The sequence below is a fragment of the Alosa sapidissima genome, chromosome 1 (assembly GCF_018492685.1).
Source record: "Alosa sapidissima isolate fAloSap1 chromosome 1, fAloSap1.pri, whole genome shotgun sequence".
Lineage (NCBI taxonomy): Eukaryota > Metazoa > Chordata > Actinopteri > Clupeiformes > Clupeidae > Alosa > Alosa sapidissima.
Genome location: NC_055957.1, coordinates 24,282,492 through 24,306,410, shown reverse-complemented (window position 1 = coordinate 24,306,410; position 23,919 = coordinate 24,282,492). Strand labels below are relative to the sequence as shown.

The 23,919-nt window shown below is 42.0% G+C and overlaps 1 protein-coding gene across 2 annotated transcripts in view; it reads left to right on the top strand.

Moving 5' to 3' along the window:
- Positions 1–15,341: 15,341 nt before the first annotated feature.
- Positions 15,342–23,919, top strand: part of tet2 (tet methylcytosine dioxygenase 2) — a 33,074-nt gene continuing 24,496 nt past the window's right edge. Inside the window, exons 1-2 of one of the 2 annotated variants that reach the window (XM_042088817.1) lie at positions 15,342–15,477; positions 15,653–16,205. The gene's annotated coding sequence lies outside the window, so the exon portion shown is untranslated. Of the gene's footprint in view, positions 15,533–15,652; positions 16,206–23,919 lie in introns of both variants that reach the window. The other variant, XM_042088809.1, reaches the window with a different exon arrangement.

The following is a 23,919-nucleotide window of genomic DNA, read 5'->3' as shown; positions in this document are numbered from 1 at the left end:
GGCTCTCATCTGTGCAAGCAGGTGGGCAAGCAGCCTTGGCAAACACTGACACTTTGGAGACACACTGCTAAGCCTGTGCAGCAGATTCCGAATGTGGCCAAGACAGAATGTGTCTCCTTCCTCTTCCCTCACTGATGTCCCTTGGTCCCCTCAGTGCTGAGAGCCATGGAAAAGGTCCTGGCCGATCTGCTTAAATATCAGCCTCCCTAAAAAAAAGAACAATGGCTTTGTTGGGAAAGCATTGCTGCTGAGAATGTAACACAAACAGTCAAATCAGACACTCTTTGGGTTACTAGGTTTATCAGTCCCAGACAGAGAGAGGAAAACAAATGCCCCATCCAGGTATTTGTAAAGGGTTGATTATGGGACGTATCTCACAAACTGAAGCATTGATTGTAAAGCAACAGATATAGAACGAAAAATAAAGTTTGAGTTCCTTGCATACACCACACACTATCTCCCTCTGCCAGAGAAATGTCGATGGAAAGGGCAGTAATACTTTATCGGTCTGTCCCCAAGGAGCGGAGTTCAAATATGCGTCTCTTCTAAAATGTAGAAAACAGATAATCATAAAAAAACATACCATCTCGATTAGGAAAAAGTTCAAAGTGAGGATGTTCAAATGCACACAGGGTGCACATAAAATGTCATAAGTGCTCTACAACCTGCTCCATGCAGCCACCACAAATATTTTGGATCAGTTCACTGTGTGTGTTCACACACACCTACACAGTTACTCAGAGGCATACTCACAAATATATTGCAGAAGTAACTCTGCCACTTCCTGAATTGTTTCATTGGTTCAAAATTAGTAATGAAATACAATTGCTTTTTAATGCTCTCTACTTTGTAGCCTTCCACCATTTGACCTTATCCTTCTCTTTCATGTCATGAGACATGTCTAGTTTGCCACCCTTCTCTTAATATCCACACAGTGGAAACCCAAAATCCATGTAATTACACCCAGTGCACCAGCCTGAACGTCCAGGTTCTTTAGTCTTAAACAGAACTCACACACCCCTCACATACCACTGTCATCACTTCTCCCCTTGCCGTCAGGGTCAGATTCGGGTACCTCATGGTCAGTGAGAATGGGTGTTTTCTATTGGCTTTAGAGTTTGATGGGGGCCTAGTTTGACTCGTCTAACAGATGCGTTGGAGCTGGAGGACAGACAAGCTCCATTTAATCCTCAGCCCTCCGTGGCTAGGCTCAGGTCCCCAGAGTGACCCTCATCAGTAAAGCAGGAATGATGTCGCTTTAATTAATGAGAAAACCAGTATGTTTCTATATTTCTTATCGTTTTCACTTATCGTTGACATTTTTCTTCTGTCTCTTTTGATTTCTTTTCTTTCGAAGATGTAGGATCTCATTCACTAAGATGTAAAATCATACTGGCCATGTGAATGGAAGGAAATGTTGTTGAGACGTGTTGATGAATCTGACACATTCCAAATCTGTCAGTTATCTCCATAATGTTTCCATGTAAGGCAAAATGCACATCTCGACTAGAGGGATGCAGTCAAGTTTGAACAATGAGTTAGTGCAGTAACCCCCTGTTAAAACTATGGCAATCTGACAAAAACATGAAAGTACTGAAAGAAAAAAATATTCTGGCAAATAAGATTTGGTTGTATACACATTTTTATTATATTTTTTCTCCAACACCAACACTTTTTGATGCATGTTTTTATGAACTGTATAACTTTCATATCATCTTCAAATGAAGTTTGATGGAATATATGGTCATGTGAACGACAGATAAACATACCTGTCAGTCCTGTCTAGGCTATGCACTATGTAGATCTGTGGTTAAGATCAGAATACCACACGCAAATTTAAATAAAGCCTTTATAGTGCCACATTGGCAACAATAGTCAAAAGTCACCAGTTAATATGTCACAAGCTTTTTATCCATGTCAGCTGGGCTGCTAGTGGTGTGTTGGCAAGGTTCTACATGCTTTTAGATAGGTAGCCTGCTAGTTTTAGACTAAACATATACCATATTACAATTATGTATCTTCAAGCAATAATATATGGGAGGCCGTGTTATACTGCAGAAATACCAAGGACAGGACAAGGACTGATATGAATGGCCAGCTGAAGTATATTTGTGATTAGCTTTGATATGTGTTTTGCTTTTGTTTTACGTCCCAATGCATTATGAAACATCCACAATTTAACCCAAACCCCAATTGAAACAGTTAAACTTTAAGACCTAGAACTGTTGGTTATCAGTTCCATTTTTCAACCCACAACAGCCAGTTTTTAGTTCCAATGACATTTTACCTGTTATCTTTGCAAAGATGTATCAGATTCTAAGCTTGACGAAGACTGCCGTTCAGTCTGCTTCAGAGAGCCGGAATGCAACTGATGAATTTTGTACAGTGACTCTGGAGTATGGAGCAGTGAATTATTGTGAACAGAACTAGAGAATAGAGCATTACAATAGAGAATTGAAATGTGCTGTGTTATAATTGCTCATCACCTATTCTCAGAGTGGCCTCACAATAGCACAATTTTGTGGTCACCATGATGGTTGTCATGAAGGCGTGTGACCCCCCTACTCACACAGAGGAAATGTATGTATGAATAAAAACATGGCGACATGCCACAAGGGGTTGTGGTAACAAGCCTTCATGGGGGGGGCAGCCCTGGAGCAGCGGGGTGTCAGTCAGTCTGTGGTGGGGAGAGATGGAGGGAGATGAGAGGAGGAGAAAAGGAAGGGGGGAAAGACAGAGAATGAACCGTCACGGACGCTGATATACGGAGCCCAGGCCATAAAACAAACATGGGGGAAGACTGGAGTGGGTTGGGGGAGGGGAGCGAGCTGAGACCTGGGGGCTTTAGCACCGTGATATAATGAGAAGCGCTCTCTCTCTCTCTCTCCGTCTCTCTCTCTCTCTCTCTCTCCGTCTCTCTCTCCCTCTCTCTCCGTCTCTCTCTCTCTCTCTCTCTCTCTCTCTCTCTCCGTCTCTCTCTCCCTCTCTCTCACCCTCTTCTTTTTTTCTTCCTTTCTGTTTTTTTCTACTGCGCGGAGGAGCAGGAATTAATTGCGGAGACGATGATGGCGCGGCTCAGGAGCGGGTCATTACAGCTCGGCTCCTGCGTGAGCGCCACGGGGCGCAGCAGGGAATGCCATCAACGCACCACCTCACCCCCACCCCCACCTCCACCCCCCTCCGCTGCAGACGGCCCTGCTGCTGCTGCTGCTGCTGCTGCCAGGCAGCCCCTCTCTCTGTGCCAGCCGGACAGGGGACGCTCTCTCTGCTTTTCAATTATCATATGACGATTGCACTTGCACTCCTCTCGCTCATCACCAACGCCATCCCACAACCCCCCCCCCCCAAAGTGATTACAAGCGTGAGTCCCACTCACAATAAGTGAGCACAGACGTGCCAAATCTCCAGATAGACCTTGGATTATGGAACAGCCCTTATTAAAGGCAAGGCAAGGCAAGAGAAGGCAAGAGGTGGCTGTGAGCCGGCTGGACCTGTGGCTTGGCTGCAGCCTGAGTTATTGGCCTCCTGTGCCGCAGGTCTTGCTGGGTGATTTGTGGGGTCTGACTCCCACTGGACTCATTGGGTGATCCTACATTCATTATGGAATTCATACTTTGGGTGCCTGAAGTGAAATGAACTTGACAGGGTTTTTTTTAGATTTTTTAGATTTCCTGTGTTTATCCACTGATGGGTTTGCAGAACTCTAATGAAAACACTCATTGACATTTATTTGAATTAAATTCAATAATTAACATGTTACAGTCTCTTTGCAAAGATTCTCATGTGTGACTTAGAATGTTGTTGGATGTGTATATCTGACAGAAATACCGTTATATTCAAATATCTCTTTTTGTTTTCAGCTCTGTACTGCTACAGCTGCATTTTCTTTGTGTTAGACTCCTTGGCTCTTCCAGAGATCCTTCTCACCATGCTGGATTTAATCCATTGGTCACATTGCCCTCTAGTGGTTAAATGTATACATCTCACACACAATTCATGAATGAAAGCACTTGACATTGTCCATTAGTTTTGTTTTACAGCTCTAAGTTGGGTTTTAAATCAGAGCAAGCAATGACAAATATTTATCAAATAATTATTGATTGACTACTGAAACACTACAGAATAGTTTCTCAGGAAACCAGAGCTAAAGAGTGACAGTTAGTCAGTTATGAGATACAGTGCGTCACCTGACAAATAGGTTAACATTGAAGCATGGTTTTATCTCTAACCCTGGTGTTGACAAGACAGTAGGGTGCACAGATTCATATGCAAAGAAGCCAGAGTGTTAAATGACCAGAGCTTTAATTAGTAATTAAGCTTCCTGCTTGTCCGATCAACACACCTGCCCTATCTGTGGTAAATGTAATTAAAATTTAATTGGGACCTCGGCAAGGCAAGTTTATTTATGTGCCACAATTCACACATATTGGTAATTCAATGTGCTTTACAAATGAGCAGATAAAAGATTTTTAAAAAAAATCAGTTAACAAAAAGCATCTGAGAACAGATTCCTTTTAAGTCTGGATTTAAAACAGTTGGAGCACATTTGATGTCATCAGGAAGATGGTTTCAGAACTCTGTAGCATTGCAGCTGTAAATACCCAGTAAGGACCATAACAGACATATGGGCATTCTCTCCATCTGGTTTATATCGCTTATTTATTTATTTATGTATTTATTTATTTGATATTATTCTATCGGCCTCATAGCATCCATTTCTACCAGTGTCCAGAAGCCAAGTGGCGTTTATGGCCATTGAAACGAATGAAATGGTGAGTATAAAAAATAAAAGCAGCAGACCCACCTCTTTGATGGGGAGTTTAATGACCCCGTTCAGTGCTTTTCCTTCCTGGGACTCTGCCAATTAAAGTCCTAATGAGACTGGTGCTGTTAGCCGTGGGGAGGCAGGAACCCGGCACATTTGCACATGAAATCACTTAGGGACGTCTTGCTGAATGAAATATCATTAAGCTCTGCATGAGTGCCGTCTACAGACACGCTAACTTAGTAACAAGCAGAGCTGACCACTGGACGACGGAAGCAGGTGGGAAAAAACTTTTCTCTCAGATGCTGTCAGATTTGTTGTGGGCTCAAATGACATACAGACTGTTTTGGAGTGTTTGTAGAAAATCCATATCCTTTATGTGGACAGTTTTCTTTTATTGTAATGGCAGTTCAACATGCTTCTGAAGGAACAGAAATACATTGGTATTGTTGTATAAGAGGCATGGTATGATGGAAAATGTTAGTTATTGCGATGTGTATGCAGAGTGGGAGGAAGAGGAGGAGGGGACACTTCTGTTAATGTAAATATTTATGTTTAAATATTTGCCAGCCCCACATTCTGCCTTCAAGCACACACCCATATGAAATTGATTTCTGGACCATCTGGTGCCTATGAGCATTCAGCTACACACACAAACACTCATGGTACACATACTATGTGGACAGACACAGAGGAAGGTCATAGCCAAGGACACATCTCTGAGAGAGAGAGAGAGAGAGAGAGAGAGAGAGAGAGAGCAGTCCAGGTGTCACAGTTTTTTACCACCAGTACAAGCACATGATCGTGTTAGAGCCACAATGTCTGCATTTTAGTCATTGTGCATTTCAGTCATCACACTCATCAGCCAATTCTAAATCACTGCCTGAGATAAGATCCAACATAAATTTATATATACTAGGGCTGTCAATCGATTAAAATTAATCTAATTAACATACTCTGTGATTAATTAATCTAAATGAATCGGATATATATTATTTTTGCTGTGAAAGTATTTGAAATATTTAAATTCAAATGAATCATTGAATAATCAACATTAGTGATTATTACTCTTTTAATATTAAAAGAGTAATAATCGATTAATAACTCTTTTATTATTATTTTCACTGTTAAAATAATGGCCATAATAATCTATGATATGACCTAATATGCTGAGGAAATAAATTCAACAGTGCTTCGGGAAGTTTTTTTTTTTCACATACAAGGCCACAGGCCACAGATATAACCTAGGGGACACAATGAAAATAAATTAACACTCCCCTCAATGTCAACACTTATTTCTTTGCATTGATGTGCGACTATAGAGTTGATGAACTCCGGTGATATGCAAATTCCTTGCTGCAGACATTGCAGAGGACTTTATTTTCAACACTTTATTTTTATCACCACTTCATTTTAACACCATCAGGCCATTTTATAAAAGTAAATGTTCCAATCAATTATCCAGGCAGCACGTTTTCTTCTCTCTCCTTCATTTTACAGTCTAATTTTTACTGACTAGAATGGCTCGGGGTCAAAGGTCATACGGAATCGATAAATCTGCACTCATTTTTTTAATCAGTTATTTTTCTCAAATTAATTAATCGAAATTAATCAGTTATTTTGACAGCCCTAATATATACTGTAAATAGACAATTGTCTGTGCATCCATTTACTGCATTTAAGATTGATGCTGTCTGACATTTATTTTGCATTTTTGTCATTTGTATGTTTACGTATTTTTTGCCTGGCACTCTGTCACTACTTTTATACTGGCATGATGAAATCAGAAACAGGTTCTGCCTTAAAGAGGAACACCAGTATTTCAAAACCTTGGCCCTATGCCAGTGTTTCTCAAACTTTTTCAGACCAAGGACCATTTAACCAATATAAAAAAAACTCACGGACCACCTAGCTAAAAAAAAAAAAAACAGTAGACCCACTTCAACAGTATATTACACAATAGGCCTACTCACTAAACCACCTTGCTTATTGTATTTGCACTTTGCTTATTGTGTCAGAGGATTCATATGATTTAAACTGGCATAGCTTGCATAGGCAGTGTTGCAGAACTGTTTGGATTTACATACAAGTTGGGATAGCTTATGGACCACCATTGGTCCCCGGTGCTGGACCACACTTTGAGAAACACTGCATATATTTTTAGGTACAAACAAAAAACGTCTGAGAACTGGTGCAGTTTCAGGCTAGCATGCTAGTACCGGTGATGACTAAGCGGATGCAGTCCTGTGGGGCATGTCATCAAATATTGCAGAATAAGTTCAATGGCATTGCCAGTGTCTGCCAACATGGACATGATTCCTATGGATATGTGTCTGTTTATCTCAGCAAATGTACAATGCATTTGATCATGTACATGTTATTTGCATTTAGTGGCTTTCTCTTGACATGTCCAACCTTATTAGCATACTTAACTGCATCGATTCCCATAATTTTGTCCCTACTAAAAATCTGTATAAAACATCTAAAAATACGGCCTTAGTTGGAAAATACCAGATTTTCTCTTTTACACCTGAATCAGCTTTGCCTGTTTGTGTTGTTTGTGCTGCTGTTTTAGGCTGAAGTTAGACAGATACTTTGCTTCAATTTCAAATTCTCAATTCAGAGTTGGTCTGGACGAATTATATTTTCAGGGGTCATAACCATAGTGAAATTAAACCTAAATTGGGACGTTAAACTTTTGCCTAATCATTTCCAGAAGTACAACAAACAAATTGTTCTTGTAAATTAAGGTTTTCAATACAGTTGTTTCCTCAAATTCAAAGAAAATACATATATTTGTGTCATCTAATACTGACAATACTGCAGCCAAAAAAGCGGTGCCAACCGTCCTCCATCCTCCTCATCTGTCTGTCATCGTATAAAGCACACCCATGCTGAATGAGCGATTGCCTGGGATTCCGTACTTCGGAAATCACTGGCAATGGGAATTTGCCAAAGCAAATTCAAACGTGTTCTTGGATCAGGCTAAGAATTTCCACTCACCAGAAACAAAACCATTTCTATCTTTAGCCAAGAATTTGCTCAACTGCGAGCCAGCAAGTAATTTTGTCTCAGAATGTCTCAGAATTGGGAGGAAATAGCTTAGCTATTTTACACTGGACCTAAAGGTGACCATAAGGACAACATGTCTTTATGTCTTTATGCAGTATGTATGCATCTGTGTTTTGAGGGGGCATGTATGTGTGTAGCAGGTGAGGAGATGACTTCATGTCAGTGTTATCCAAAGGCCCAGCTCAGCTGCTGCCATCCAAGAGATAAGCAGTGGGGAGACAGCTGCAGTCACCGCCAGCCGCTCCACAGCCTGTTGCAACACACACACACACACACACACACACACACACACACACACACCGGGCAGCACCACTGTACCTCAGCACACAAAGACAGAGAGAGGGTCAGTGACAGGGGAAGGCATTTGAAAGATTACCTTAACCAATACAGTGCATTTAATTTCTCAGTGATGCTGTCATAACTAATGACAAAGTTAATAGCATTTAAAATGATAATTAGCCTACATGAAAACTGTCATTTTCAGTGCCACAATAACATTTGAATTGAATCACACTTGAAATGTGTAACTAATCATAAGTTCCAAATCTTTCAGTGCAATGGATAATAGTGAATGCCTATGAATCATAATCCACTTTATTTCAGTCACTTTACATATTGTTTGCATGCTGATGGTATTGTTATTAAACACATTTAAGCCATACTCAGCTACCATGTTATAAATACAATATAAATGGGTGTAGACAATGAGGACTATAGTGAGTGCAGTGTATGTGAAGACTGCAAAAACATTAGGTTGAACTGAGAATATAGATTGACATAGAAAAATGATCCCTTCTTGCTCTTACAGATCACTCAGCTTTGAAGAGGGCATCGCAGCAGCGCCTTGTTTAAAGAACAGGTGCCTAAAATAATCTGTGCCGTCCCTCTTAGACGCTCCTCCAGGTTAGCGGGAGTTTTAGAGTTCGGTTTGTGGGGAGAAAGTACCAGTCAGAGGCAGATCAGACTGGGAAGGGTCCCCTTCATGTGTGTGGCACAGAGACCCTCGTGGGGAGCAGGGATTAACGCACACAGATGTCGCGTGCCAGCTGGCTACACACAGGGGCCTCACTATCTCCCCCTCAGAGCCCCACTGCCCTCCGCACACACACCAGCATAGAGCGCTCCGTGCCCAGTGAGCTCATGCTGACATGTGACAAACAATTGGGGAATTCTCTCTGCCACACAGGTGGTCCAGGAGTCTTCAACGCTCCACTTTTTGGATACATGAATTTGAAATGAAATATTATATATATATATATATATATATATATATATATATACACACACACACACACACACACATACACACTACCGGTCACTTAATTGTCAAATGGTTCTCCAATGTTTTCTCAGTTAGCCTTTTAAAATGATATCATATTAGTAAACAGAATGTGCCTTTTATGTGGATCATTGGAAGAATGGTTGCTGATAATTGATATTGGGCAATGTAGATATTGCATTAAAGATCAGCCATTTCTTTCTACAACAGTCGAGAGTCCTTTTGCAATTATATATATATATATATATATATATATATATATATATATATATACTTCTGGTGAAAAGTTTGGGGTCCTTAGAAACATGTATATATATACTAACTAATATAACTAATCTGCTAAGGAGCATTTTAAGCATTCATTTGTCTTTCATATAGGGCTATTTTTAAAAAATATAGCCCACATTCATTTTAGGTTATAAATCCTGAGATTCACAAGTGGATTTACCAGTTTGCTAGTGGTGCTGGAGGTCTTTGTTCCACCAGTGGGGGGCATAATTTCCTCCTTGTTCAGAAGTCACATAAGAATTTTAAAACAATGGGGCTTTCTCCCTCTCTGTGTCCTGTGTCCTAAGACACAAGATGTCTCCTGAAGAGCAGCGGTATTATGCTGTGGTTTTATGACCAGATGGCACCAGAAAAGCCTCACTTTTGCAGCCAGGTTAATTAGTCTGCCCAGAGAGCTGGGATCTGCTGACCTTAGAATATGTGTAGAACCCAGGTGTGACCCACGGAACAATAGAAACCTGAGCTCAAGGCTCCAGCCTCCCTCTCTGTCAGCTGGAAGTAGTTTCTATTCAGCTGCTGGCCAATGACCAAAGCAGAGAAAGCATGTTTACTCATTAATGCAGCTTGTATCTAAGATGATAAAACTTCAATTCCATTCAATCCGTTTAATTAGCACTGTGTTGCACATTTCCTCTTTGTACTGTTGGATGATGTTTAAAAGAACCATATGTAAGATTGTGGCCAAAACTGGTAGATAGGTGGAGGGTGACGCATCAGGCCAATGACATGACAAAACACAACATCAACATCAGTTGAGGGCTGCAACTTCACTTTTTAAATGACAATATCCTGGTCGGACTACTGTTGTCAGTGATATAAGTATTTGAAATGAACATGATTTCTTAATGTCTAGTGACATTTCAGGGCCATTTTATGATTAATTGAAATGCATTTCTTACATACGGTTCCTTTAAGTAGATGATGCGTTGATGATGTACACATTTGTGTGACACTCATGGCCAGAGCTGAGTAACTGAGCTGCTCTGATGTGGCTAATCCTTAGGCATATGTGGATGGAGGGCTGGACAGGCTGGAGGCCAGGTTCCTGGAGCAGCATGGTATCCCAATGGGAAGCATAGACCCTGGGGATCATGCAGGGACCCATTCTCTGGGGGGGGGGGACTCCACCAGGCCAGGAGAGAGGTGAGGGAATAATAGGCATGCAGTCATCTCACTCCCACTCCCCCCGAGGACTGAATAGAGTCCCATAAAACCCAGCATCTCACCAGAGGAGCTGACCACAGGCACCTGCACACTGAGTGCGGGAACCACAACCTACTGCTGCTCCCCCAAGCACTCACGCATGCACGCACGCACGCACGCACACACACACGCACACACATACCCTTTCTTTCTAGCAGGGAGGTCGCCATGGGAACTGGGGTTGTCCTCTTTGAGCATTGTCCAATCAGTGTTGTGCCTGGAGGAGCACCTCTGTGAATGATTATTCACCGAGAGACAGAACACTGTGCACAGCTTTAGAGCAGAGGCCAGGGGAATGTCATATGGCCGGTGAATCTTCAAAAAGAAAAACCTGACTGAACGTATCTCTGCTCACATCTATAAGAAGATAGATAGATAGATAGATAGATAGATAGATACTTTATTGATCCCCAGGGGAAATTCAAGACAAATAGGATTTTTTGTTGAAGAGGATTTGAGTGGGATTCTTAGCGATGCTCCTTGTTTTGGTCTTGGTGGCTCCAGCACCAATGTTGTTTGCCCCCCTGCTAGTCCCCATGGTCCCCACAGTCACCCCTGCAACCCCCTCCCCAACCCCCTGCTGTGACTTAAGCAATTAGGCTATGCAGGCCTTGCACTAACGACTCTCCCTTGTCTTTTAAGATAAGCACAGGAGGGGGCATTCTGGAGGTGACATCTTGTTAGAGAGGAGCTTGCGGTCACTTGCGTATTGGCACGGGAGGTGTGCTGTGATGGTGTGGAAGTGTGTGTTTTTGAGAGGGGGGTGTCTTGAGAGGTAAGGCTGTGGGTGTGTGTGTGTGTGGTTGCGTAAACATGTCAGATGTGGTGTCAACTGTCACTGATGGGCTGTGAAAATTGTCAGCTCTGGGGACAGTGTGTGAAGCACTTGGGTCCCTCTACACTGTATGTGACAGTGGCTGTGTGGAGCCAAGGCACATGATCAGACCAACCCACTGCACATATGGCCACTTCTTTGGTAAAATCTTGCAGATTTTGGAAAATGGTGTGGAATCATGCACCTACAATTCATGTAATTTGTTTACACTCTGTTTAGTGATTCAGTGTGATAGTTTTGAAAAACAGCATGGAATCTCAAGTCACCGATCAAGGTATGATCGGGGATACAAGACATCTAGGCTGCACAACAGGTAGCGGTGCAGTGTGTTCCAGCATTTGCGGCTGACCAGCTGATCATCTTAGGTCAGTGTTTTCTAGTGTTACTGATCCACAGCTGATGTCTCAGACTCAGTGAAGTGTGAGGTTTGTTAGTTTGCCCGAGCAGTGGCCTAACTGCAGCCAGGGCCTCTAGGCCTTGTCCATGTCCCCTCCACTTCAACAGAGTAAAAAAGAGTTAATTGTTCATTTTAATCTCCCTCTAATGCACTAACATCTAGACGAAGTGTGAATTCACTCAAGTGACAAGTGTGTCCATATCTTGATTGCCCCCTAGTAATTTAGGGTGAAGCCCTCCCTCCTTTCTCACTGCTGAGGTCAGGGTTGCTCACCCCTGAAAGCTGATGGAACTGGCAGCAGAGACCGGAATGACAAAAGAAACGGTCTGCCGTACCTGACACCTCTGAATCAGTGGTCATTACTCGTCCATAGTGAGCACAGCAAGAGTCTTACTGGTTCACTAATCACACTATGCAAGCAGATGGGCACCTGCTCTGAGCAGGGTTCTGCTCAAGGGGGATCAGGGCTTGGGCTCACTGAAGCACTTTGAGATGTTGCCTATTGTTAATAGCAAAAATTAAAAAAATAAAATTGAACTGAAGGACCATGACTGAGAATAAAATGAAGTGTCACACAGACAAGACAAAGGGATGGGGTAAGAAACCAAGTGTAAACTTGTTTGAATTATAGTTTCAGCATTCTTGTAGTGTTGAAAATGCTGTATATGTTGTCTTCCATTCACCTAGTATTTGAGCCATCAGCATCAAACACTACCATAAGCTTTACCCAAGGATTCAGCGCCACACAGATGTGTCTACAATTTCTCCCCTGAAAAAAGCCCTGAAAGCAGTACTACTAATGGCAGTATGCTAAAAGGCTCACTAATTCCTACAGAGAAAAATGACATTGCATAATGCAGAAAAGAAAAATGATAATTATAAATTACATTCAGTTATATGAAAGTAGTTAGTTATACAGTCAGACAGTTAGCTGACGACTTACATTGTCTTCATTGAATCATATCCTGCCATGGGCTGTTCTCAAAAGTGTACTCAAATGATATGTCCAACCATCCCAGGACAGAGGAAGCAAGAGGAGGAACTGCACTCCTGCTCTGGATATTCCCCAATACCTAATGGCCATCTCCTCTTATCAGCTGGAGCATTTGGTGTCATTTCACAATGATGAATGGTGTTACAGATTATGTTAACGTCACAAGAAACTTTGTTTCAGATGTTCACTCCAACACACTTCCACTTCCCGTTTCAGAGTTGTCAGTGGCCCATTGCCGTACATTTGTCAAAAAAGACAAATGAGGGCATTTCAAGAATGTTTCATTTTGAGCCTTTTGAAACAAACGTCTTACCCTGACTATCCTCATCACATGTTTGTTGTGAAATGGATAATCCATGATACACAGCCCCACAATATAGGCTACCAACCCCGCATACATTCTATTAATACTCTATTACAGCTATGTATCTCACATGTATTCTATTAATGCTTTATTACACTTATGTATCTCACATATATGTAATCTGCAATATGTTTGTATACATGGGCTTGTAAATGGATGGCAAATTTGCCCATCTATATGAGATTCCTTATCTGGGCCTGGACCCAGGGCTGGCCTAGAGGACTATCTGTTCTTTTGAAAAACCACTTTCTATTTTTTGGAGTTGGTATGCAGCTCTACTGCTTCTAGCTTTTGTTGTGCTATATAAAGAAAATCCTTACTTCAGGTAGAACTTGGCAGGAATGATGACAGTTTCCTGTCTCTTTCATACAGCTCATCTGGGTTGTGACTGGACAATGTAGTAGAATGTGGGCAGCAGGGTATTGTATAAGTTATCTTATTGAGTCTTTGTACATATAAACGCCAATAGGGGCCAATGTCCAGAGTTGAGTTCAACGGAGATAGTTATGAGATACAGGCTTGGGAGCCTGTCTTTTGTCTTTTGTTCACTAACCCTGTTGTGTGATATAACTAACAGGTTAGTATGACTACTACTACTATCTACTATCTGTGTACCCACAATTTTGATCTTTGTGAAATCTTAGCATAGAGCAGAACACACAATGATAGTGCTAGCTAAAATGAATAGGGCTTAAGATTCACATTCAGTCTTTTGTATGACCTGTCTCTTTTCCCAGTAGTCTTGGTAGAACTACTGACTAAACCAGCCCCCCCCCCCCTCCCTCCCACCTTTTCACCCTTGCACCCTTTCACCCGCCCTCTTCTCTGCCCCTCCTCCGCTGTGTGTAAAAACAAATCTCCTTTTCTGCTCCCAGCCTGAAACTATTGAGTCAACAAATGTCATTGCAGCTTGACTTGGAAGGCAGGCAGGGCAACCAAGCAGTTTAGTAGACATAGCAGGCCATCAGGAAAGGGGTGGGGTCTCCTTTTAAACTGGAGAAGAGCCAAAGCCAGATTATTTTCAGACAAGAGCCACCTGTTTAAATGTGCATAGGACAGAAAAGTTTTTCCCTCTCTTTACCAGAGGGAAAGACTGCTAGCTTTCACATTGGCAGCACCATTTAAAAATGATGCAAGGAGCTGCAGCAGCTGGAATAATAGTGATAGATTAAACGTTGTGCTGTTGTTTATCTGTTTTAATTCATTTTAATTTCAATCTTCAATTTCAGTTCCATTTCAATTTTTCACTTTTGTCTGATGGAGTTTTCAAAGCTCTGTTGTTTCAGAACATTAATACACTACCATAACAAGCAAATAAATGTAGCTTACTTTTTTCTATATGGTCTTGGAAGCAAGAGCACTTAATACAGCACATCACATGGTGTTGGCAGCCATTTTAGATGATGCAAGAAATGCTGTTTTACATTTATATTAAGATTGGCTGTGTGATAGTGGGCTTTTATTGTTTTAATGATGTAACATTATTTTTGTTCTTTTGGAGTTTGAGTGTTGTCACCTAAACAAACCGTTAGAACCAGCTTCCTTAGATTGACTGTGTTCATCTTGATGATTTAGAGTAGGCTATATTTCACAAAAAATGCATAACCACTGGCAGCAATGTTGGTTCTGTGCATGCTGCACACCTAGCAGCCAGTATAACATTTCGTTTCAAAATCAAACCTCATCCTTGACAACTTGCATCCTGATGCATGCCGCATGTAAAAATGCCTCAGTCACACACACACAACTCTGTCTTCTCCACTCAACTGGTTCACACTGCTGAATTAGTCTTTTTAACCCCCCCACCCTCCTTCACCTCTCCACCACCAGCCCGCTCACTGAAACCCACGTGGCCAATGTAAACAGGAGGTGGGCCTTGGCAGACACATAAAGAGAAATATGCTGCCTCTGCTGAGCCTTTGAAAGGTTGGAGTGTTGTCTTACCCCTGCTCTAAAATGAGCCTGTGAGCCGAGGCTGGGCCAAAATAAGACTGTGGCTGTGGAAACGAGGGCAGGGCTGCCTCGCGGGGACAAGTGGAGTCTCTCACCCTGCACTCAGAGCAAGAGGCAAAGGCCATGCCAGAGGGGAACTCCCCTGACCAACACCGTTAGAAACAGAATACTGCAAATAGTCGTCAGCGAAAGAGGCAGAAAGAGATAAAAGAAGAAAAAGAAAATAGCACCCTGCCTGTTGCTGAGTCTTAGTATGACTCACTCTTCCTTCCTGTTTCTTGGAGGCGGGTGCTTTTTGACAGCCTTATAAACCCACAGTTGTGGAGTGTAAGTCTTTTTAATATTTTTTCTTCACAAAGTGAGGACAGCATGGGACTTTAAGGTGAAGTTCTGTTGGATCATGGATTGAGTCCTTAAGATGACTAACATCACTGGATATTTTTAAATCGGTTTTCTTCTTTTCATCGTAACTCTTTCATGCTTTTTCATTTGTTTTGTCTAGTCTTACCCTCCTCCCTTCTGTGGTCTGACTTGTTGGAGCCATATCCTGTGCAGTAATCCACTCCAGGGCTTCGGGCCAGCCTCAGTAGTGTGCACTATTGTGTACGGCTGAAAAAAGGAGGGGGGAGAGAGAAGGAACCCTGGCCCTTTGTGTGGGAAGGACTCAGCAGGAAGGTGATTTTGCGATTACTTCAGCTTGCCAGCAGAGCAGGTTCTCTCAGATCCACATGCACACCACTGTCCAGTCTGCCAGCCACAGCCTCAGCTAGAACTACATATAGCGAGTGTGTGTGTGTAGGTGCTTGTGTATGTGTGTCAACGTGTGTGAGACTGAGTGTGTGTGAGTGTGCGCCAAGTGGCCAACAGCGTCGACGCCGGGCTTCTCCTTCTGATGATGAAGGCAGACGTCAGACTGGCCCATGAATATTGATGTGGAGGATAGTCTGTTTCATAGAAGAACAGGAGGAAGCAAGATGGCTGCCCTTTAGGATTTGTTAAAGAGGAGAGCCAGACGGTTTGCTGGAATTCTACAGAGTGGAGGGACGTAAACCGAGGTGAGAGTTCTTTTCTGTGTTTCTCCTTGTCTTGTCCTTCTTTTCCTCTGGCTTGAGAGTATTTTCAGCTAATGTAGGCTTAGCCCTTGCATGCTAATATCCTCTGTAGCACCGAGAGCTAACATAATAAGGAGGGGATATTAGATAAAGCTTCTCCAACATGGCTGACATTTTTTTCTTTTTTCAGCTAGTAGAAATAGAGAGATATCACAGTGATTTTAATCCTTTACCATGGTCCACTAGACAGTTCTTGGTCTAAGGAATTTTACTGCTATAAAAATGGTGACCTTTGAATAGCTGCTGGTTACCTTTCTTGAGGCTTTATCACCAAATACATCTGCTATTAATGGAACACTCAAGCCCCCAGCTGAAAATGTATCTTATCTCTTAAATGCCTCTTGTCCTTATTTGGATATCTGTGTTAGGAGTGATAAATTGAAGGTGTTTTTGGAAGGGAAACTATTTGTGCTGATTTTTTTTGTTCTTTTTTGGGTGGTGAGATATTTTTGTTACAATTATTTAATGTATCCAAGTTAACTCCATTAGTGTTTTTTAATAACGAATATACAGGTGATGGTTTCCTGCTTATCAGTGACTATGGAGGGAATTTTGAGCAAGTGTTCTTTTGGGGGCAGTGGTGCTATAATGGCACTGAGCCTGTAGTGGAGTTGAGCGGGGGATAGTGTAGCTTCTGGCTTTGTGCATCTCGTGAATCAGCTTTCATTGCATTCACTGATGAATGACAAGCAGACACAAAGGCAAGCGTAGTCCAAGGAGAGGGGAGAAAAAAGAGAGAGAATTGTAGTGGTGGAAGACAACAAGGTCAGGAGCTTTAAAGGAAATGAAACCCAATCCCTGAGCACCATTAGCTGAGGAATTGGGAAGGGAATTTGGGAGCTTTCTTTTACAAATAAAAGAGAAATTCTTCTTACCACACATATTTATTATAGACAATGAAAGAATCCAAAATTAGATAGACACAAACAAACGAGATTCAAAAATGCAGAGTGCTGGAAGATACCTAGAATCCTTACAGTGTTTGAAGAAAATCATCATGTGGTTTAAGAAAAAAATGCTGGCTTTGCATTTTCCACTGTATGTGTATGTTCCACATCCATTCCATGCCTTTAAAGTTCACATTCCATGATCCGTTTCAGGGGTCTGGAGAATATTTGCCTCTCTCTGGTAGTAGGCTCTGGACAAATTCCATACTTAGATGTGTGGGGGAGGGACCAAGTTCTTAACAGAGATTCAAAACTAACAGAAAAGTTAAACAGTCACTGCCAGCAAACTTTCAAAGGTATTTACATTGCTATTTAATGTTAGCATTTGCCCAACTACACTTTTTAGTGCCTAAAGTTGCTGTTGCATCTGCATTTAAGACAGCAAAAAACCAAACCCATATGTATTGGTAAATACAGAGAAGGGTGGTTTCTGGGGTGTTTGGCTTTGTGTTACTGCTACTGATGAACTTTACATTTAACTATGGGGTGTGATAACTTTAATAAGAGCAGTAATAAAAGATTTACATTTGTGTGGGCTGGTTCTCACACATCACTCTAAACATGGTAAATTGTTTTTACAACCCCAGCCAAGACCTCTTGAACAAATGAATTGCAAATTAGCTTTCTCTGAAGCATCTGAGTTCACTTACACTAACATTAGGATTAACATCATAATTACCCATTAGAATATGACTGATGAAGGGCTCACCTTCTGCTCATCAGGGTTTGTGTATTTGACATGTGTATTCCCTCCTTGCACTTTCACAGTGGCAGTTTGATGTGCTAAAAAAGCTTACGCCTGCAGGGGGTTACAGCCATGAGTCTCTAACAAGGTGCTGTACACAAACCTCTGAGAGATGGGAGGTACCAATGTTAAGGTTTCTTTAATGAAGGAATCTGGTTAGATGTCAACCCTGCGAAAGCTACATACCCTGTAAAATCTCAATAACAAAAAACCTCAACATTATTGTTGTGTTGTTGTAATAATACATGCTATAAAGCATTTATCCAGCATGTGTTGCTGTTGAATAGGCTATTAACAGATGTGAATTTCCTCACCAAAGGAATACAGTTTAAGACCTAATCCAGCTGTTTGGAGAGCTGATAAAGAAATGGTAACGTTGATTGTTACCTGGTGCCCTCCCTTTAAGCAGAAACATTCCAGCAGAGCTGTGCAATCCACTGAAATGATCACTCTCTCACATGTATCTGGATCTAAAGCTCACTGCATTCATAGCAAAAAGTGAAGCAAAAACAAAGTATGGTCAAGTCACTGTCAAACTGCACTAAAAGCAGTTATTATCATTAACTGGCATTAGTATATGATGAGTCACGTTGCCCAATCCAGAACAAGAGACCAAATTGCGTTAATCCATTAGAGTTTGTGGTTGTATGGTGCTGAGGCTTCCAGCATTCTGTGCTGAGAGCTCACTGTCAGGAGCCTTCTATGTAACAATGGCAGAGTGCTCCACCCAGCCCATGGCATGGCACTGTTTTGATATGGTAAGCATGGTCGGTAACTGCACCGTGTCAACATGGTTCCATACTCAAGCCCAGTGCAAGTGAGTCTGACATCAGGGCTGTTTTGACTGGGAGAGCACCATAGACTTGTCCGGTTTTAGCTCACTTTGTGGAAGACGTGTTGATATTGTATAGATTCTGTGTGGGTACACTGGGTTCAGTAATGCATCATTTTCTGATTGGGTTAAACTTATGAGAATAGAAAGCAAAGATTTACTATTCACAACAAAGCTTAGACTGTTCTCAGATATCTCAGATTACTGACTCTGTCTTTGGGAATAGATTTAAGTCTATGTTTTTAAAGATTATGTTTTATATCTTTGCACAAGCAAGCAGCACCATGTCAAACAATTCACTGAAATATCTGAATTAACAGTGAAGAATTTACTACAGTGGTTGAATCAAATTAAAATACATTGGGTTGCATAATGTATGCACTTAAATCTAACAAGTATTTTGTAGAACAACCCTTCCTAAATTGAAAGAATGTCTAGGCAGACTAATGATTTATTTTACTTTGTGATAATTATTTCTCAAAACATCTTGTGTGGAAAAATGATTTTTCTCTAATACATTGTGCAACAACAAAAATGTGCTGTGCTCAACACCGCTATGTTGCTAGCTTGATATGCTTGATCCATGCATGGAAGTACAACAGATCTGAGGAGACCTCAGTGGGGAGGTTTGCCTAATGGAGGAGAGTTGGATAAATCAATCAGGTAGGCATGGGCAGCTCTCATCAATCAGCACAGCCTGATAAACACAGCATGGAGGAGACTGTGGGGGAGACTCCTCTCTAGTGTGGAGCCTCAAAAGTTCCCTCCACATTCCAGTCGATTCACCAACTATATCTGTTTTTGTAAGAATGTTCCACCACCACAGCATTCAACAACAATGCTGCCTGTTACAATGAGCCAGGCTGACCTTTGACTTCTGACATCAGCTTAGTGCATCATATTTCTAACCAGAGGCCATTCGGATCATGACATGGTGGAACAGGTTTAGAGCAGTTCAAAGAGCTTTAGCGTTTCCTAGTAACCAGCTGCTGGGTCCCTGATTCCAAATAGAGAGATAGGTGGTATTGATCAGCCTGCTGCTGTTGCATTAATCTCTGCAGCAGGCACTGGGGATAGGCTCTGAGGAGCCATTTTATGTGCCTCCCTGTGTCTGTCCTCTCTTGGTTGTCCTAGTTGACTATGTGTCTGAAATTCACTTCCATCTTGTTAATTTTACTACCGTGTTCATTTTGAAACAGCAGCACTCTCACATGTGGGGAAACCACAGACTGGTTTTTAGGCCTTCCTGACTATTTGTGAGTGACATTGCACAATTCCTTTGTCTGATTAAGTAATCTGACAGCTTCCAGTTTATAATTGCTGACACTCCCCCAGTGTAGCCTTAATGATGTCCTCGCTGCGGAATCTAAAGGCAACCCCAGTGCTGGGCGTCTCCTGTTGGAGTGGTTCTTGGCACGCTGGCGTGTGTTGGCGGTGGCGTGTGTGTTGTGGCCAGGGTGGGAGCCCGGAGCCCCAAGCTGGACAGGAGCATATCAGTGTCAGGGTTTACCTCAGGGGTGAGCCGGCAAGGGCGCCACTCCGAGCTGTCTCCACGTGAGCGAGCGCACATGGCCGCTCTGTTTACAAACACTATCCTAGCATTCTGGCACGCTCGTTACGTAACCACCTCAGTGAGTAGCATCTCTGAAGCCATCTACCCGCCCGCTCTAGATGTGGGAACACCATCACCATCCTGTCATGGGAAGTGGAGAAGGGGTGGGGTGTGTGTGAGAGAGATTGTGTGCCGAGTTAGGTGGGGGGTGGTGGAGTTGGGAGGTGTGGCGTTGCTGGCCAAGGTATCTAAAATATAGAATGTGTCCACGCCAGGAGCGGTGGCTCATGGAAAGGCCGTCTGTCTGACAGCCAATAAAAAATAAAAAGTTATTGATTGATTGATTATAAGGTGACTTATTTTCTTTTGATTGATAAATGGCAGATCGCACATGTCCTCTATTAACCCGTGATTTGTTCCTTATCAACATTTCCCTCAGACAAAAGTGTTCACTTCCCTTGTGGTCTTCTTCTGGAGGTAGACGTTCTTTTAAAAGGTGTTCATGTGATGTAAATGTGGTTTCCAAAAACTGTGTGGGTACATTACGCTTACCATGTGTGGAAATTCAAAGAAAAGGTTATCTAAACAGAAAACACGAATATCTAACTGGGTCACTTGTCTCACTCAGAAAAATGTATATGAACATTTGGCAGTTAGTATTGTAGATAGATACTCCTATCTCTCAGATATGGTTCTACCGATTTGGCAGTTATTTCTTATAAGTATATATTTATGTCAAAATGACTTTTTTTGTGTTAGTTTTGAAAGTGAAGGCAGACAGAGGGATATACCACATGTGCATGAGACACTTTGAATGATTTTGCATACATATACTCTCAGTTCATTTCTTGTAGACAAATCATTGTTTCTACAGTTAACATTGATTGTGAGGTGGCTTGGCCAGATCTTACAGTCAAACCTTCAAAAGTCCTTTACTTTACGGTGTATCTTACATAAAGTACAACAAGTTTGAAAGGGAAGCTGAAAGTACCCAATAGTCTTTGGAGGTAATGGGTGAAATGACTAATAAGCTTAGCCTGTGATTCAGAGCAGGGAAACTTCAAACCTATCCTCATCATGCATCAGTCATGTGATCCTCAGCAAGCTCCTCCCACCACCATGTGAGAGATGGGACTCTTGACAACTACAGCCAACTAAACACATTCAAATGTTTGCCCTGTCTAAAATGGCTGTCAAACAGACCAGGGAGGGTTGGGAGGGGGAGGGTGGTATTTAGGCCTTCTATTCACACCAACGAGAGTCAGCTGGCTATGAGTGTTATCCAAGACCGTAACCTTACCATAGTCTTTCAGTGACATCACTAGCTAGCTACTTCTGAAGGTCTCAAGCATACGCTCAATATTAGGTTTCCACTCAGGAATGTGAAGCCATGACAGCTGGCTAGTCTGGCTCATCCCCTTCCACTGACAGGTGTGTGTGTATGTGTGTTTGTGTGTGTTTGTTTTTGACAGTGTGCAGATGAACATATTTAGGATAAGGTTTTTTTCAAATGACCTATTTTGATTCTGAATAAGTTGGTGTCAGTGTGGGCGCTAGCATATTCCCTGTGCTAAGATGTTGGAGTGACATGTGGAGTCCTGTCCTGACAGGTTTGCATTCCCTCAGCCCTGTCTATTGATCAAGTAATCTACCTTAATCTACCCACATGACAGCCCTATCCCTACACCTCTTGAAACAGTAGAGTCCAGTATCATTCTCAGCTTTATATTAGAGGCATTCAACTTGCTGTTTGTGTTTCAGAAGTTGATTTGGTTGATTAATTCAACTGTGCTCTCCTACTGAATAGCAACAGCACTCACCTACATCATCACATCAAATCACATCACAGCACTTACAGTGATGACTTGTATTTGTTGTTGCTTTTGGCCGGTGTGCCCTTCTCTTGGACGCCCTGACTCATGGTGAGACCATCCTTCACTCTGAGTGATGTGCAAGCCATAGCTTCCATAATAGGAGAAGACTTGCGTCACGTGCCTGCACTCATGGGAGGGGAAAAGACACCATAGCAACAGTCGTTGAGGTCAGGCTGCCTGGAAACCAATGAGAGCAAAGATATTGATACATTCCTTGCCAATATCAGATGCAGAACACATGACTGATTATCTTACCATCTACTGCATTTGAAAGACATCAAAGCTTTCCTAGCTATTCCTGTCACCCTACTCATATGGAATAGAGTTCAATCAGAGAATTAAGACTGTTTCAGGGAAGGAATTGCTTGCCATTAAATAGTTGAATCAACTGTATGTTTGCATTTATTTATTGGGGAGCTCTTTAAAACTGGAATCAGATGCAGAAGAGTTGTCTGAAGAGAAGGTTCCCAGCTTGCTGCTGTTTCATGGGTGCAGTGTTTAGATTTCCTCTCATGTGACTGACCCATGTTTACCACCAACTTCCTCTTCCTGTTTAAGTGAACGCTTTTCTGGGCTTGGATTTACACAAACTGAAATCAGACATTTAACCATGTCTTTCATGGCGAAAAAGGGATCTTTTGGTTCTTACAATTGCAGATACTTAAAATAAAGCTATAAGCAAGTTTTTTATTTTGTCTTTAGTCTTCAAAAATCCGCCATTAGCTCACCATACACACTGAAAAGAGGCCAAAGCATTACCAATTAATTATATAGTATGTGGGATTTCCTCTTGACTATGGCTAACATTATATAATTTCTATAGAATAAAGAAGACATCTGAGAGTAATAATGTTCATATTTTAAATGGGAGCCATATTGATATGAGGTGATTCATTGTGTACAGCTCATGTGTGCTAAGGCTCACTCCAGTCAGCCATACTAGGTTAATGTTTGGAGCAGATGGCTGTGAAGCACTAATAAGGTGGTCGTCATGGCTACCGTGCACCCTGAAAGAAATTAACTTTGCACTGAGCACAGTTCATCAAGTTAGTCAGATATATTGACTGGTTTCCAGACAAAGGAATGGAGAGAGAGGGGAGAAGTGGAGTGTGCATTGTGGGGGTGGGGAATAGCCTTAGTGTCTCATGTGGTGATGTGTCGTGCATGCTTAGAAAGACCACCTCTTAATTAGATCCTCAGTGTGATGAAGGCTTTGCACACAAACATAAGTGCACAGACTGACAGCTGAATCTTTGGCTTCATACGGGCTTTTGGTCAGACTCTGCTATTGTTAGTTGATGGTGGTCTAATCCAAATCCAAACAATCCCCAGAAATGCCTATCTAAACAAGACAAATACAGCTCTGTGACTACTTTTTTCCTTTCTCGTTCTCTCTCACTATCTATTTGTCTGGGTCAACTGGTTCAGGGAGGTAAACCCCAGTTATACAGTTACACGACCTGATGTGAGGTAATAATCAACCACTACCCACTATCGCTGACCTCGGAGACCTCAGTAGAGGTGGGATCAGATACTGTCAGCACAGGGCAGCGCAGATGAATCAAAGACACTAACACTGCAGCACCCTTCAGACCACATCACAATGGTTGCCCAGCAAGGCAGCATAGTGGTGGTGGTGGTGGGCTCAGTCATGACAGCAGTCATGTGATATCAGCAGTTAGGTCCTGGAAAGAAAACTCTGTTTAA